The following is a 17527-nucleotide window of genomic DNA, read 5'->3' on the forward strand; positions in this document are numbered from 1 at the left end:
TTTGAAGAAGGATTTCAAATTTCAAAGATGTAATTTGGATTTTAAAGGGACGCATTTGGAATCTCTAAGGGGCGCACCCCACATATGCATGTAGCTCTCTTTTTAAAACTACTGTACTTCTAATAAAAAAACTACTATTTCTATGCCTACTATGTGCATATTATTTTTATGTATATAGTGTGCAGACAATGAGGATATTTGATGAGGATATTGGTATACAAGTTATGAACTAGAGCTGCTGTCCTCTAAAGTTTATTTCCAGCCTGCTTCAACACACCTGCTTGTGTTTTTTCAAGCGATCCTGGAGACCTTGATCAGCTGGTTCAGGTGTGTTTGATTAGGGTTGAATCTAAACTATGCAGGACATTGGGTCTCCAGGGTTTAAGTCCTTTGTATTCAAGAAACATGTTTAAAAATACTACAGAAACCACAATTTTCCTTCATTTGTTTTGAAGGAGGAAAAGAAAATCATTAACAACAGCTGGCCATGGATATGAAGAACTGAGGAAGTGGATGGACTGTGCTAGTGTCACAAAACAGAAGGCTATAGACTGTAAAAGAGAGGCAAATGAGACAGGTGGCGGTGCCAGTGCTGTTCGTCCTCTGACTGCAGATGAAGAGAACGTTTTGGCCATTGTCTTGTCCCAAGACAAAGCATTAAACAATGAAAACATCCAGCATGACAAAAGGCTGTTTTGAGATTAAAAACCTGTTAAGAATCCAATTACAATATGAGAAACTATCCAGTTAAACTGTGCCTTATTACTGCCAAAAGCAATTGATGAATCCCTCATGTATAACAAGATCATTTAGATTCCTGAATATTAGACAGCAAAGTGTTTCCATTCATCACTCATATGCATCAGTAGCAGGTTTAGTAATGACTTCGCTTAAAGCCCTATCTGTGTGTTTCAAAGTACTCAGCAATGGCTGCTTTACAATGAGTTCAACAGCTTGAGCACAGGAGGAGAGCCAGAAGTCAAATAAAGCAGTACTAAAATAATATTGAAAATTGCAATATGGCTTAATGAGTGTTACATGTTTCAGAGTGAATCACAGCACTGTGTTCATTTATATGTAAGCAAAAATCTGTGTGTAGCTTGTAACGTGCATTTGGGCGCACAAGGTGTGCTTTATTTTCACACTCACATAGTTTTTAACATTTTTGTGGACGCAAGTTTTCAGCATTACATCCGATTTGTTATTAGACACATTTATAAACTCGAAGACTATGTTAGGTTGTTGTTTTAAACAGCTATTTTAATTATTTGATCACTTTTAAAAGTCTTCATTGGTTGTTGTAAAGTCCGAACCCAAATCAATGCTACCTATTTCCACTGTCTCTGTTCTATTTGCCTGGATATTTTAGAAAGTTTTCAAAGGAAATGTTTAGCATATCACATTGATTGCTCTGTCGGAACGAACACATCAGATTTCAGAAATGACTGCGCAAATTAAAGATTTAAAAAACAGATTAGATCTGAGTGCAGTGTAAACAAAGACTTCTGACCCCTCAGTAGCACATAAATTGGAGCCGAAGTCTCCAGCAAGTTTGCTCTAATGGGCCGGATGCCTAAAGGCCATGATTACTCTTCAGCACACTTTTTCCTGGCCAAGTTAATTCAGTGAATCAAAGAGAAAAGACGTTGAGCCATGCAAGTCTTCAAAGGTAATGAACTGAGTCCAGGCAAGAATTCCTTTCAACATTTCTCCTAAAATATTTAAGAACGGAAGTTTAACAAGCCCAAATCAGAAATGCTTACACTGTAATACAATTGCTTTGCTGTCACCAAATGTATATAGTTTTGTAAGATCACTGTTAAAATGGCACAGTTTCATGACTAAACATAAAAGGTTGCAAAGATACAGTTTTAGATCCTTTTTGCCGCCTTGCAATTGAACTCATTGGTGTGTTACACAAGAACTGTTTTATACATCAAAAAGCTTTTGGCCGGCATGGTCTAAAACTGATCTAATCCAGGGCATCATGACTATGACGTATATAGAGTTTCATCAAAGTGTTGACCAAATAAAGCCTCGAGTCCTGTCCACTCTGTTCATTCAAGCACTATATGAGAATAATTTGGTCTAGCAAAACTTTTTGAAGATCCAATGAAAGGTTTAGGTGGAGTTTGTAAAAGTATGTTTTTCACAAAATTCACAATGGAGGATGGTATGGAGCCCCATTTCTACCACATAAGAAAAACAAATGCTTTGGTAAGTCATACTTATTACTTTAAAAGTCCTAATTATTGGATAAAAATTCTACATTGACATACCAAGTCAGAATTATGTAAAAAGTCTTAATTATGAGTTAAAAAGTTAAAATTATGACTTTAAAAGTCAAAATTATTACATAAAAAGTAATGAGATGCATGAGAAAAGTAGAAATTCGGACATATGTAGCTAGTCATAAATATGACGTTAAAAGGTTGAGTCTAAATTAATAATAATAACATATTTAGTCATAATTATTAGAAGAAAAAAACACTAAATTATTACATACATAGTCATACTTAGATTCTAAAACACTATTTTATAAAAAGTCAGATTTTGCCCATTTATGTCATAATTTCAGCATTGTATGTTATAATTTTGACTTTTAAAGTTTTGAATTTCAAAAATAGGCTTCCATAGACTTGAACGTGTGGGGTTACAAGACGTGGAAACATGAGGAGTCTTGACATGAGAAATCAATCATGCTTTGAAAATAAATGCACATAAATATTAGTGCTTTTTTTTTTTTTTTTTTAATCAAGCTTCTGGGTCATTAATGCCTTTTTTTTTTTTTTTACCTTTCTAGATTTTTCTAAAATCCCCGGTACAGTATTTAGCATTTGACACACTCCCAGAGTGATTCTTTTTCTCACTCCCATCACTTTAGTCGATCCGTTCACTTCATTTACATATTCTGCATCATTATTTTCACTCACCTCACATGCTGCCTCACCATCTGCATTCATATCAGGTTCTGCATCTCAGCTCAGTGCCTGGTGCTTTGGCCTTTCTTTATTTTCCATATTTTCCACTGCATGATACACTGTTGTGTATTCACCTTGTGGTTTGTAATCTGAATAGAGCTGATCCTTGTTTATGTGGATAGAAGAGAGTCGTTTATGCCCTTAACCTCTGCATTCAAAACACAGAGAGCTCTCAAATCAGGCATGCATCATGAATGTGCTCTCACACGGTTAGCAAAACAATGGGGCTGTCACTCTTTTCTGGCCTGAGACAATAAATAACAGCAATTATGCATTTCTTACTCATAGAGACAATCACCTGAACTGTAAATGCCAAGTGATTCATCTTTCTGGAGCTTGCACTTAGTACTGTATCATTATTAAATATCATGGATATTATTTTTATTACTGATTAGTGATATAGTAGGTTGCTTAATTAAATACACATCTAAATTTAAATGTATATGTGAAAAAAAGATAACAATGCAACCTACATAAACATGAAATAAACCAACATGAAAATGTGAATGCAAATATATATGCTTAAAATTCACAACCAAACCATTGTACTAATAAGAGCACATCTTTGACTCACATTTGTGTTTGTGAATGGCCTGCTAAGCTCTTACAAACAGTGAGAGACAAACCCTGTCTGTCTGCATAAACACAACACTCAGCATACAACATACAGTTCTTGCACACAGACATTCCCAGCATGCACCAGAGAGAGAGATGGCTCTCATCTGTCATGACAGTTTAGCACTGAGAGCTGGGACACATCACTGATGGCTTTCAGAAACTGAAGTCTGAGGTGTGAAACCTTATCTGGGGCTATTATTTTGGACGTCATGTCAAACTGCAGCCTGCTACTGTCCAGATGACAGCCTAACCATTAAAAAAACAAACCTGGCCATCTGCAAACACGATTAAAACTACCGAAAACACAGCTTACAGAGCCAACATTAGGCCTGTGCTATCAGAGGAATTGCATGAAAATTTTTAATCAATAATATAACCCCTTTAATCATAATTTATGTGAAAAGGAATCAAAGCAAAATACCTATGTTTACATACATAGGTACATTTTTGGACCCCCGAAAGAACCAAAACTAGAAAAACTGAGCATACTGTAGAAGCTGCAAGTCTTTACACTAGCTACTTATCACCTTTAAAAATGCTTTAAACACAGCATTTTATACCTCTAAATACAATTACTTGTATATAAATTGCATAATGGCCTAAGAATATTGCAGATGCTTATTGAATATGAACTAAAGAGATCTTTCAAATGATTAGAATCAAGTAATTTAGTAGCATAATTTATATAGAGTGTATTTTATCCATTACTTCTCACGTCTATGTCAAGCATTTTGAATTGCCATTGTGTATGAAATGTGCTATATCTTATGTAACAATGGCTAAAAAAAAGGAAGTATTGACTGGAAGAACCTGTAATTGGGTCATAAATACAAGAACATATCATTTAATTCTATGATGAAAGGCTTTTGAAAGAAAGAAAGAAAGAAAGAAAGAAAGAAAGAAAGAAAGAAAAAAAGAAAGAAAGAAAGAAAGAAAGAAAGAAAGAAAAAGAAAGGCCCAAGCTTGCAGTTTCTTGCTTTAAAAACACAAACTTTTTAGTTGTTTATTAGTCTGTCATATTAAGTGGATTATTTTTCTGTGCTCTCATACTGTGACACATTTCCTCTCTACATCTGAGCAAAACACTGAGTGCATCCCTGCAGGTAATCTCAGATCTCAGCTGGCTCTTTTATGAATGAGAGCAGTAATAATGAGGATTAAAGACTGAGGCATGTTTGCTGGTGTAAAAGCTCATTGGAGAGTCAGCGGGCCAGTAAGACGATGCACGCTTTCAAACACTGTCAGCTAGTGTTCTGGTGTGTGAAATGTTTTTCAGTGCGAGTACAGAGGGAGCGAAACAGAGAACATATTGCATTTGCACTAGGGGGAGCTCTGGCCTTTTCACTGGAGTCTATCCGCCTTGCGCCTCGACGCAGGGTTGCCAGATTGGCCTAGTGAATGTAATCGTCCTTTGACGCTCTTCTTGAGCTTGAGGAAGAAACAAGATGTTTATAAAAGTGTTGCTGTTTGATTAGGGTTTAAAATAAAGAATGACATGATGCTGGTTATTTCCTTTCACTAACCATGAGCATGGTTTAATTTGTACATCCAGCTCAAAACAGCTTATAATTCGTCTATTAGCCTACTGAGTTAAAAGGTCTTTATGTATCATTATATGTCTAATAAAACCAATCCTCTACTGACTAAAATCAATTTGTAGATCTGTTCACATAGACACAACAGTATCTGCTGTAACAAATGAATGCTAATAGTGTCTATCATTATTTATTTAGGTAAAATTATGAAGGAATCACACCGAAATCCTGTATGAAACATACAGACTACGATGAGGCTAAACACGCATTCGAGTTTTTCTAGAAGTCTATGTTTTATTCTTAGATTGCTGTTTGAGACCATTTGTAGCCTGGCGATTCCGAACTCAGAATTTAGACACATTCTTAAATCACTAAACTACATTTACTTCTGTTTTGGTACATGGTATTAAAAAGAGAGAAGCTTGTGCGCGGTTTCTGACGCGTCTCTCGTGTAGTTTTCCGATCACATCTGGCAACCCTCTGTCAACGCTCATTTCTCTCGGTGTGTGCGGCGAGCTCGGACTGTAACCGCGCGCAGATCGGCGCATTACACCCGGGCTGCACCTGGACTCCACCAGCACGCTGCTTTCACCTACAGCTGGAGAACTTTGGATGTACAGTCTTATCAACCGCTGCTCGACATCTGATTTGTTTGGGAGAAGGGCGATATGGGGACACGGCGTGCCGAGGTGGCACTCAGACTGGTGATGGGGATCCAAACAAGGAGCCCTTTTATTCCTTTTCAGAAGCTCCTGTAAAAAGCAATCGGATATCAGGACACTGATGACCCAGGCAGTGTCGGTTTGGAGTTAACCTTACAGGATAGAAGGGAATTGAAGGTCTCTTGAAGGTCTCGACAAACAGAGCATTGTCGTTTATTCTGCGCGCAAGGACGATTTTCATCGCATAAAAGAGACTGATTGTGTCCGGACTGTGCGCGCGGTGCGCATAAAGACCCCCAGTCAACAAGAAGCTCCGCTGGTAAGTTGAGCCTGATTTCAGTGCGCTTTCTTTATTATTTCCTTAAAAACCAGATTCAGCAAGACGCCGCTTTCCTTTTGTTTTCTAAACGCGTGCTGTTTTCGGGTGTGCGCCCGCTGGACAGGATTCACCTCTGCGCGCGTTTCCAAGTCCTTGTCCAATCTATAATTGTTAGAAAAATAGGATGTGATGCTCATGACAATTCTTGAGTGGCTCATGGTTTGTACTCCAAAGGTTGGTTACCCATCATATCTGTGTGCGTTTTTTATTTCCCGTTGAAGATCATGTGGAGTGTTTTAAGTACTTGTACCGCAATGCTTCATTATATATATGTGCATGTGGCTCCGTTAAGCTCACCCTTTATGAATTGCACTCCTTTTACACTCTACGTTACATTGGTACTGGATTATTGCTTTTCTATATTCATTATGTAATAAAGATTCCAATTAGCTTGCTTTAGTACTTATTGTATTAAAACCCGATCGGTTTTCTCTGAAGCGCGCGCAGCTGCGCAAAGGCGAACGGCGCAAACTGACGCAGTCTGTGGAGAAAATGTCATTTCAAACTGATTGTGCTCCTCTGTGATCCGCGGGTTCATCGCGCTATCAGTTTCAGGAGATTTTCTGTTGTCGGAAGGAAACTGCAGAACTGTCCATACTTCAGGCGGAATGGAGCTGGCCTTTTCCAGGAGCCTCTGAAGGGACATTAGGAGCGCTCTGATAGTCTCACCTGAATGCGTGCTTTCCTTGGAGAGCTACTGCTTGACATTCTCGAGGAAGAAGAGCGGGACTGAATGGGCCGATGTGTTCTGCATTGATGCCTGAAGCGTCTAGTTACTTTGCTCTCAGCGGATCATTCTGGCTCCTCGGAGAGACAGACTGAACAAACCTTCAGACTGTGTCTGATTTGGAAGCTGGCCCTCAGATGACTTAATAAAGCAGTTTGGGATTTCAGAGACCGGCTCATCGTTTTGCCTCATGAAACAGAGTTGTCAGGCAGGGAAGATGACATGCTCTCGACTTGAAGCTAAAGCAATAAAATAGAGAATATTTTGCTTCATAAAAAAATTACAAAAATTGCAATAACTGTAACGTTCACTTTTTAATGAACATTTTAATTCTACTTCAATAAGGTCCACACCACAGGCCTTTAACGATAACACAACACAGAGGAACTGTACAGTATCTGCCCTTATGTAAATTAACCATGTTTAAAATGTAGTAAAAGTGTAGTAACCATGTTTTTTTTGGTCTATTGATTACCATTTGTATTGTACCATTTTGTGGTTACCATGGTTTAACTATAGTAACCATGTTTTTTATTATTTGTAGTAAAACCATGGTTAATTTTCATAAGGGGGTGTGATGCACGGCTATAATAAAAATAATGTTATCGTAACGATGGTGAGGATGCAGATATAGTTAACGTTATAGTTATTTTTAAAGGATGATAACTATAATTGTGAAGTTTTATTAATCGTTCTGTTTCTACAAGAATCAAGTCCACAAAACAGATAACGATAACGACACAGAGGAACGATATCGTAGTCAGAATCGATTTCAGCGCATTTGTTTTTTTCAGTTGAAGAAAACATTGACAGCCAATCAGAATCCATTTCCTCTGTCCTTGGATACTGAGTATGAAAGTTTTGTATGTGTTTTTTTTTCTGTCTTCATATCCGGCATCTTTTCCTATCAAAATGCTTGCTACGCATGCAAAAACGCAGAAAAGTCATTTTGTAAATGTGATTGACACAACGTGTAATTGTATTTATTTTTAAATGTGCAAATGTTTCTAGACTGTGTGTGAAAGACCTTAACTATCAATTTTTTATAATAATTCTAATTGTGTGAAAACAGTTGAAGTCCACACCACAACTATAACGACACAGAGTATTAATATCATTGGAATCTCTTCCAGTGTGATTATTTATTTTTTCAGCTGATGAACGATAAAAACATTGACAGTTCAGAATCCATCCAACTTTAAGGAGCTACTAAAGTAGCAGATGGAATTAGGGCTGCGATGATAAACCGATGCAGAATCGATGTGTGGATAGATTCTGAGATCTTCCAAATGCATCGCAATTCTCTCTGGAATCGACTCTGAGCTTAGATTGTAACAGCAGATGGCGCTAGAACAAGAGCGCTGAGAACGCTTGTGTGCTTGGATGAGTCTGTAATTTCACCTCGGCTCAGAATGCTTTTATATGAACAACCTTGTAACTCGCTTAAACCGTTTCAAACTTTATGACTGATTATTTTAGCTTCAAGTGTGTGTAAGGATTTGGAAACGAGCAGAATATGGCTGTTTCTAAAATATGCAGTGCCCTCTGCTGTTCAAAACTAAGTTCAGAATCAACTCGAGAAAAAATCGCCATGCATTCGGAAAATCTTAGAATCGCGATGCATCGCTTTATTTTCCCACCCCTAGATGGAATAATGGCAGTGTGTGCTTATAATAAATAATGTTACTGTGCTTTGACATTTCTCGTTATAGTTGTTTTATGACGTTGTCATCTAGCTATGTAAACATGAATTTGCCGTCTCTCTGTCTGGCGTCCTGATCATTGATGTCATCCCTGAAGAGCGGGACACACCAGGAGACGTGTAATGCTTTGGGTCTCAGCGCTTGTCAACCTGAGCTTTGCTTACAGCGTAACCTGTCTTCACGGATGTTTCGCTTTGTCTACTCTAATGCTTGTGTGTGAGCATGTGTTTGTTTTAGCGTTGACCTCATCTCTGCGGCGAGCACATGTCTGCTCTAGTATCTTCTGTTTACGTCTCTCATGCTGACCACAAAAGAGCTTTAGTCATTTAAATACCAACAAAAGTTCATTACTAAGCTGAAAACACAGTTTTCTCATTAAGTCTGAGAAACAAAGCACGGCCGGCCAACATAATGACTGGATTCACCCGATACGGGCCGAGGGCTTTGGGAAATGTGCTTCCTGTGCTCTGTCTAAATGTGATTAGTTCAGTCACCCTGTTCATGTCTGCCTCACCTCGCTGATGAACCCCCGCTCCAAACCTTCCACTTCATTTTTCCTGCATTCCTGGCAGCTCCTCAGAGGCTTGATTGATTACAGAGGATCCTTTGACCCCAACTGGTCTCAAATTAAATCAACCAAACACATTAATCAATATCTATTGGGTCACGGGGTTGAATTGCAACGTGTGATCTGCCATTATGTGTGACCTACAGCTGGGCGATATATATCAAATATTCATGATACATTCACCATGATTTTGCTGGGGATGTAAAATAAAATTACTTTATGAATAGCATGATGCTTATATATGTGATAATTGCATTTTTAGAAATGATAAACATCAGTAAAAAATTGTATTAGAGTTAGTAATAGGCTATATCAATGGATCAGTGAGTTGTATGATTGCCACTATATAATTTCACGATAACATCACGAGTAGCATTTAAAATGCAAAGAAAAAAAAGACTAAGACCATTTACTAAGACCAGTAAATGCTTTTGAAGTATTTTCTTTGTAAGTTCATGTTAAATAATGCAGTTAACTAATGGAACCTTATTATTAAGTATTGTATTGGAACCTTATGGTAAAAACAATGCATCATAAATGTGAGAGAGATTGCGTAAATAATGTGTGTTTGTCAGGGTTTGCATTAAATAATTGAAATGAATGCAAGTAGAAATAAATGTCATTTTACAGAAATAATGCAATAAAATGTTGCTGTTTAATAGTGACACCAGATTCCCAAAGCAGATATACAGTAAGTGGTACTGTAAATAAATCATGAGAAAACAATGGGTCGCCTTCATTCTCATCAGTAAGGACATCTGCATTTGCTCCAAATGTTAATAACCTATCATACTGATTTTACCATATTGCAAAATATGTAAACTAATACATTTTGGCATTTGCACCATAAATCCAGGTCCATATGTGTGGCTTTCTGAAGTAAACTAGCTCGAAAGCGCACCCGTTAAACATGCGTTTGCAATTCAAAATGTTCAGCCACGAGTGAAACTTTAAAAGAGTTTAAAGACTTGTTGAATATTAATGTTAATGTTAATAACTGATCATACTGATTTTGGTCATTGCAGTTTGATTGTAAGTAAAGAAATCACAGTGCCATAGTGAATGTGATGTGTCAACATTATGCACAGTTGACTTCCTGAACATTATCAGCTGTAATCACTTTCAATTGAGCTGTTTTTCTTCTCACTTGACTGTGAGAAGAGTTTGACTTGATTCTGACTGAGTCTCCACAGTTTTTAATCACACTGCTGCTTTATTTAACAAATTAATGAAAGGAAAATGACAGATAAAAATGCTTTGCAATGTCACACTTCATTTAAGCTCATGTAAGAATAATATCCAATCAATTTTAACACTTCATGAGCACATTTTACTAAAAATAAAAATACTTCAAAGATTAGTTCTGCTCATGTTCCACGATTGAGACCCATCGTTTTACCCCATAAAGCACAAATATATTATCAAATATATTTTTTCTGTATGGGGTAAATATATTTATATATCCAAGAAAATTTTGCCCATTGAACAGTTGAAGAAAATATATTCACATTTGGCAGATTTTAAGAAGAATTCTTGTGTATAACACATTTGAATTAAATTAAACAAGGAACATACCTTACAATAATCAATCAATCAATCAATCATTAAAAATCTAGTTTTGATCTCTAGTAGGCTATTCCACATTTAGCCTAAATGTAAGATTGGAAATGTATTTTCTTGCCCCCAAAATATATTTTGGTATATGAAGGATGAAACTAAATATATTTTCTATTTCAAAAAACATATTTCATTTAAATTCACTACTTACAACATATATTTTGTATTTTATTTTGTTTGCCCAATGAGACTGCTTTTATGTTTTGGATTCAGTATTCGTTGCAACAATGGTGGAAATGATAGTTCCTCTAAAAGAAATATCAAAATATATTGAATGTTGTCAAAAGGCAGTGTCGCCCAGCTTTAGTTTTGATGTGTCATGCTGTGACCAAAATCTGACGTGTTGAGAGATCCCAGACATGATGCAATCTCCATTTTTGTGTCCGTGTGGTTGTATATGTCTGTGTTTGTGCAGATGTGGGTTGAGATGTTGAAAGCGGTTTATTATAGTGATCCAATAGCTCTGTTAGATTGTCACTTCAGATGCAATGGGAGTCGAGGGTTTCCTTTGTAAGCGCTATCTGCTATTTACTCCTCTGAAGAGAAGGTGAGATATTGCTTTTCTCGTTTTGTCTTCCTGTCAGCTGAACCGTTGCCCTGAAAAGTCTCGCTGCATTGGCTTTTTCTCCCTGTGTTGTGATTTTCTGCCAGATTTCTCCGAGCATCTGAAATGAATTTGTGCTTCTCCACAGGGCCCCTTAGGGACTTGACTTCTCATTTGCCACCATGTGTTTTGTGCCCTAATGAAGGAAATTTATAACCAGGCAGTTAATTCACAGCTTGGGCGACACCGAGGCCTGCCATTCGTTAAATCGGTGTTGACTGTTTCCATATGAAGCAATCTCATTGGCTGTTAATTCGCTGCTGCTTCTATATTAGGTTGCAGTTTTGCAGTTGGATTTCTTTTCACACAAATCATGATTACAGAGTCAGATTATCAAATAATAAATAATTATTTTCACATGGTTCCTTGCACAATACTATGTTATGAGCTCAAAACACTTTTACCATAGTGCAAAATATGTAAACTAATACATTTTGGCATTTGCACCATAAATCCAGGTCCATATGTGTGGCTTTCTGAAGTAAACTAGCTCGAAAGCGCACCCGTTAAACATTGTGTTTGCAATTCAAAATTTTCAGCCATGAGTGAAACTTTAAAAGAGTTTAAAGACTTGTTGGTTAAGACAAACTTTAGGTTGTCTTGAGAAAGCCTAGCCCTAAAGTTTTAAACAGTTGTTGACTGACCAGAGAGTTTGAAAAAGTTTGAAAAGTTTAAAAAGTTTTAAGTTTGATGGCAAGTTACAAGCATGTCACTAGCATGTTTCTAGCATGATTAGCATGTCACTAGCATGTCGCTAGCATGTTTCTAGCATGATTAGCATGTTACTAGCATTTATTTAGCATGATTAGCAAGTGACTAGCATGTCACTAGCATGATTAATAAGTGACTAGCATGTTCCTAATATGATTAGCAAGTGACTAGCATGTTGCTAGCATGATTGCCAAGTTACTAAGATGATGCTAGCATGATACTAGCATGTCATTATTATAATAAGCAAGTGACTAGCATGTTGTTAACATGATTACCAAGTTACTAGCATGTAGCTATCATGTTTCTAGCATGATTAGCAGGTTACTGACATGTTGCTAGCATGTTTGTAGCATAATTGGCAGGTGACTAGCATTTTGCTAGCATGATTACTAAGTTACTAGCATGTTGCTAACATGTTCCTAGCATTATTAGCATGTTACTAGCATGATCAGCAAGTGACTAGCATGTTCCGAGCATGATTAGCAAGTGGCTTGCATATCGCTTACATGATTACCAAGTTACTAGCACGTTACAAGGTTAAGGTCTCGTTGTTGCATTATGAGAGGAGACATGGGCTCTTCGATCAACGTTCGTAGATGGTCCCGACTTCTAATGCGAGTGAAGTGTTGCCTGAGGGGAGTACGTTATTTTGTTTTCCCTTCAAGTAGACTTGATCTACCAAACCAACAGGCTTTAGGCTGGGAATCCCACTCGTTCTTCCTCATGACAGATACAGTTGAATGAGAAAGACTTTATCTCTTTTAAATAATGGCTCTGCATTGCGGCGATGTGAACTGCGGAGCGACTCGCTTCACAGGGCCGCTTTTGTGTGTTTCTCACAGGCCATCATTTGTGAGGGCGTTTGGGCAGGTCTAGGAACGGTGTGATAAGATGCCGTTTGCATTCAGATCAAGGTCACCGCACTGTGCTGAGACTCCCTGTTCCACCGAATGATAAAGCAACATATCTCCGAGATTAATACACAGAGATGGCTTTTGTTTCTCCAGGCTGTGTATATCCAAGAAAACTTGGTGTTAAAAAATTTATCTTGTATTGTTGCCTTCATCTTGGCGAAAACAAACTCAACAAGAATGTCAAGTTTCTGCCTATACAAGAGAATATTATTGTTAGACAAATACATCCATGCAATAGTAAATTACCAAAGTGTGTTTTTCTCATGAATGTGCTTTAATATGGAGGGCAATAATGAGTGATTGCTGAATGATAATCACTGTGATTACTGCCATTTAGAAATATTAGTGCATCTCATAAACACACTGATTTCAATATAGTAAATGCTTTTAATTTCTAAATTAAAATCCATTTTCAGATTTGAAAGGTGTTAAGTTAAAAACATCATGGTGAAACACCCGTCCAGATATCATTATGAAAAAAAAAAAAAAAAAATCGTGAACCCCCATGAAGTAGTTTAACATAATATTTTGTGATTTATTTATAAGATAAAATGCCCATGAAGCAGTTTTATCGAAATTTAATGACACTTTTGTGACCCCCTGCCCATCTCCAAATGTAATAATATTTATGCATTTTTAATTAATGATATTTGTGAAAATAATTTTCAATTTAAAAAATCGATTTAAAAAATGCGAACACTCGCATGTATGGAAGTTTTAATAAAAACATGTAAAAATTGGTACTGATTTTTACTTTTTATTTCTGTACAGTGGTTTGTTTTGTGATCATGTGATATTGTTCATGCGATCTATGTAATCATGTGACCTTGTTTAAAGATGGCTTCTAGATGAACTTAAAGATAGCACTGAAGATAATCACCTGTGCTCTTTTTTTTAACACGTTCTGTCATTCTGGATCATTGTGGACTATTTTTAAAGATGCAGTGAGTCTTTTACTAATTTTCTACCTTCACGTGATATTTTCTTCTCTTATTATTTGGTTGGTTGTTGAAAAGTCCTATTGAACTGCTTTGTTTCACACTTTCTCCCACTGAAAGCACCATTCATTGGGTTTACGAATGGCACGTGTGAAATGTTGCTTAACCTCGGGTTAGGTTAAGGAATTATTGAGAGTGTAAGAGGCTGAGAAATTGTTGCTCGTAGCCGTGCTGATGTTGTTGCGTGTGATTTTTCTGTGTGTCCGTTGTGGGGTTTTTGGACATGGTTAGTTGTTCGGTGTTTAGCGTAGCCATTTGTTAGCAGGGACAGCAGCTAAATGTCTCCATATACATTCTGTTTAATTAAGTAAATTAATCTCTCACCCAAGCCAGAAATACAATTACTGCAGGTGGCATTGCCAAAACACCTGCCGCCTGTGTGTGTGTGTGTGTGTGTGTCATTCTCCCTTCCAAGTCTCCATTTGTCTATTAAAATTGCACTTGTTCCCAAAAATTGTTGCAGTAAATAAGAGCAGGTCATTACACCAGGGCTGCATTTATTTGATCAGAAATACAGTAATATATTTAAATATTATTACAATTTAAAATAACAGTTTTCTATGCTAATATATTGTAAAATGTAATTGAATGCTGTGATCAAAGCTGAGTTTTCAGTATCATTACTCCAGTCTTGGGTGTCACGTGATAAATTAATACTTATATTTAGAAAAGTCCCATTTGATCAGAAGATTTCTCCTTCAAATAAATGCTGTTCTTTTGAACTTTCTATTCACCAAAGTATTCTGACAAAAATCTAATATATCATGGTTTCCACAAAAATATTGTGCAGCACCAGTGTGTTCAACATTGATAATAATCAGAAATGTTTCTTGAGCATCAAATCATCATCTTTGAATGATTTCTGAAGATCATGTGACACTGAAGACTGGAGGAACGATGCTGAAAATACAGCGGAGCATCACAGAAATAATTACAGTTTAACAGATATTCACATAGTAGGCTATTCACAGTTATTTTAATAAAGTGTAACAATATTTCACAATATTACTGATTGTGTTGTATTTTTACTGAAACAGTTGAAGCTGCGGTGAGTATAAGAGACTACTTTCACATTTTTTTTTTTATTATTTAAAACTTTTGAGCAGTAGTCTGTCGTCAATTAGGGTCAGTAAATGTATGTGTGTGTGTGTCACTGCAGTAGATCTGTTGTCCTGCTTCATTTACAGCCAGACAGGAGAGAGATGCAGATGTTGGGAAACAGATGTGTTTCCTGACTGGTGTCTGATTGGCTGGATTGAGCTGCTGACACACTGTTTTGAGGTTAGGGAAGGATTTGTGTTCAAAGAGGATATCAAAAATAAAAAGCATGACATGACTGAATTTTATGAAAATTCTACAGTGGATTTCAGGATCGAAACACAAAAGTACACAGGTTTGTTGATTTGGGAGAATATACAGACATTTTAGCCCATCTGTGTCTCAGGCTCTGTTCGGGGGATAATCGTTTTCGTTCAGCCCATTTGACACTACTATGAAAATAATTTACTGTAAGTGGTTAAAGTCTATGAAATAAAATTGTGTTTGGAGCACAATGAATTCAGTTAATCTATTTTTTATGGGGTTCATTGGATAGATGCGCTTCTAAGAAACAATAGGGGTCAAGAGTAATTGAGTAATTGCCTGCAAGCTTCACCAAAACGTGTGTGTGTGTGTGTGTGTGTGCAAGAAGCTTATAAAATGTATTTTATGTAATATATTTTGAAGTAGCATTTTAATTTAGTGCAACATTGCTACTTTAATTATTTCTGTATAGCTTTATTTTTTATTTCAGCATTAGTTTTAGTAGTTAAATACTTTGTCTGGTAGGCAATGTTTTTAAGTTTTCATCAAATATTTATATATTTTACACTTTTATTTATTTTATTTTATTTTGGCTTCGTGACAATTACATCAATTATTTTGAATAGATTTAGTTTTATTTAACAACAACACTATTAAACACATTAGTCTGTTACATTATTATTATTAGTATCATTATTATCGTTTACTTCCCAGTCAGTCTCATCATTTGTTTCTAATAAAATTGTTAAAATAATTTTTTGGGGGTTTTCTCAAACAAGCAAATCGGAAAACAATGATCTCTGATAACTCAATTTAATTGCACATTTTTTCTGTAAAAAACAAATCATTTCTCTCACGCTTTCTGCTTTATTTCTTACATTTCAAAATATAACAAGCAATCTTAAGGCAACCTCCCCTGTATTCATTCTCTGAAAATACCTCCATTTTTTTCCCCCCTACGTAGTTTTTAGTATCGATAAACACACTAGCGTCACATTTCTGGATAAATGCATATGGAGATAATATGGAGATAAGATTGCACATCATAATAAGTCATGGTAAGCTTCATGTGTGGTTATTTTGGGGATGTAATGGGTGTGAAATTACAGTGAGTTCTGGTGCACATGTAGTTTAAAGGCTTGTCTGCTCAATTTTAGGATGAAATTGACACAATGTTTTAAATCTGAGGCCTCAGGAATGTATTGAGAGAGCAGCTGTGGTCAGTTTTGGTGTCATTTCTACCCAAACACACTGACTGTTCACTTTTAGGATTCCTTTCAGAATGAGACGCATGTTTTATGAGTAGAATGGCTCTGTGTGAATGCGGCTGCGGCTGTCACATGAGATCAGGAAGGAGATTTCAGACGCCTTTTATTCGGGTTTTAAGTGAGACACCAACAGTTTCTCTCTGCACGCTATGCTGAGCCCTAAATAAAACCCTGAGAAAGAAAGAGTGACAGTTTGAGCCTTTAAGAGCTTCAGACAAAACGGGAGAACTTGAAGAAGAAAAGAGAAGAGCTGCAAAAACTTGTCAGTGAGTCACACCCTCGTCATTCGTTTCTGTCTGACTCCCTCAGAATGGAGAGGTAAGGGACAGGAATTAGGGGCGTGGCCTGGGGTGGTTCTAGCCACACCCTTTAAATGTGATTGGCCACCAAAGTGCCATCCCAAATCACAGATGAGAACATCACTAAAGCAAAATATAGTTCTTCCAAGCTTTCAATGGAAAATGATTATTGTTATAATAATAATGTTTCATTCCATCCTTGAATGTCTTCTGGCCTCTATAACCCCTTCATTGTTCCTGATGGTAAGTCATCTCTCCTCCGTCTATAATGAAGAGGATTATTAAATCTAAACTCAAGCCAGGATCCTTCAGCAGAGCTGCCATATGGAGGATTTACCCATAATCCCCGTGTTAGAGGTCTTCAGAAAGAGATGCAGAGAAAGGCTCGATGTCGTGGCAGTGTTTGAGCTTTTGTGTGTGAAATCATGAAAACACACGCAGGTCTTCGCTGACTGACTCTGATCCGATCGAGGGAGCTGCTGGGAAACATGAAGAAATCATGTGTGTCTGAAGGTCATCGCTGCAGTTACGTGTGATACCATGCATTTGTCTATTTTGTTCACTGGGTTCTCTCAATCATTAAGGCAGATGTTTTTGTCAAGCTACAATGTTTATTGTGAAAAGTGCTTTAGTGTGCAAAT

General features: G+C 36.9%; 1 protein-coding gene across 1 annotated transcript in view; it reads left to right on the forward strand.

Annotated features, from left to right (window-relative positions):
* The first annotated feature begins 5632 nt into the window (after positions 1–5632).
* LOC132127567 (adhesion G protein-coupled receptor L3-like) overlaps positions 5633–17527 on the forward strand; it is a 267112-nt gene continuing 255217 nt past the window's right edge. The window contains exon 1 of the mRNA XM_059539490.1: positions 5633–6115. The gene's annotated coding sequence lies outside the window, so the exon portion shown is untranslated. The remainder of the gene's footprint in view (positions 6116–17527) is intronic.

The sequence above is a fragment of the Carassius carassius genome, chromosome 3, assembly GCF_963082965.1.
Source record: "Carassius carassius chromosome 3, fCarCar2.1, whole genome shotgun sequence".
NCBI lineage: Eukaryota > Metazoa > Chordata > Actinopteri > Cypriniformes > Cyprinidae > Carassius > Carassius carassius.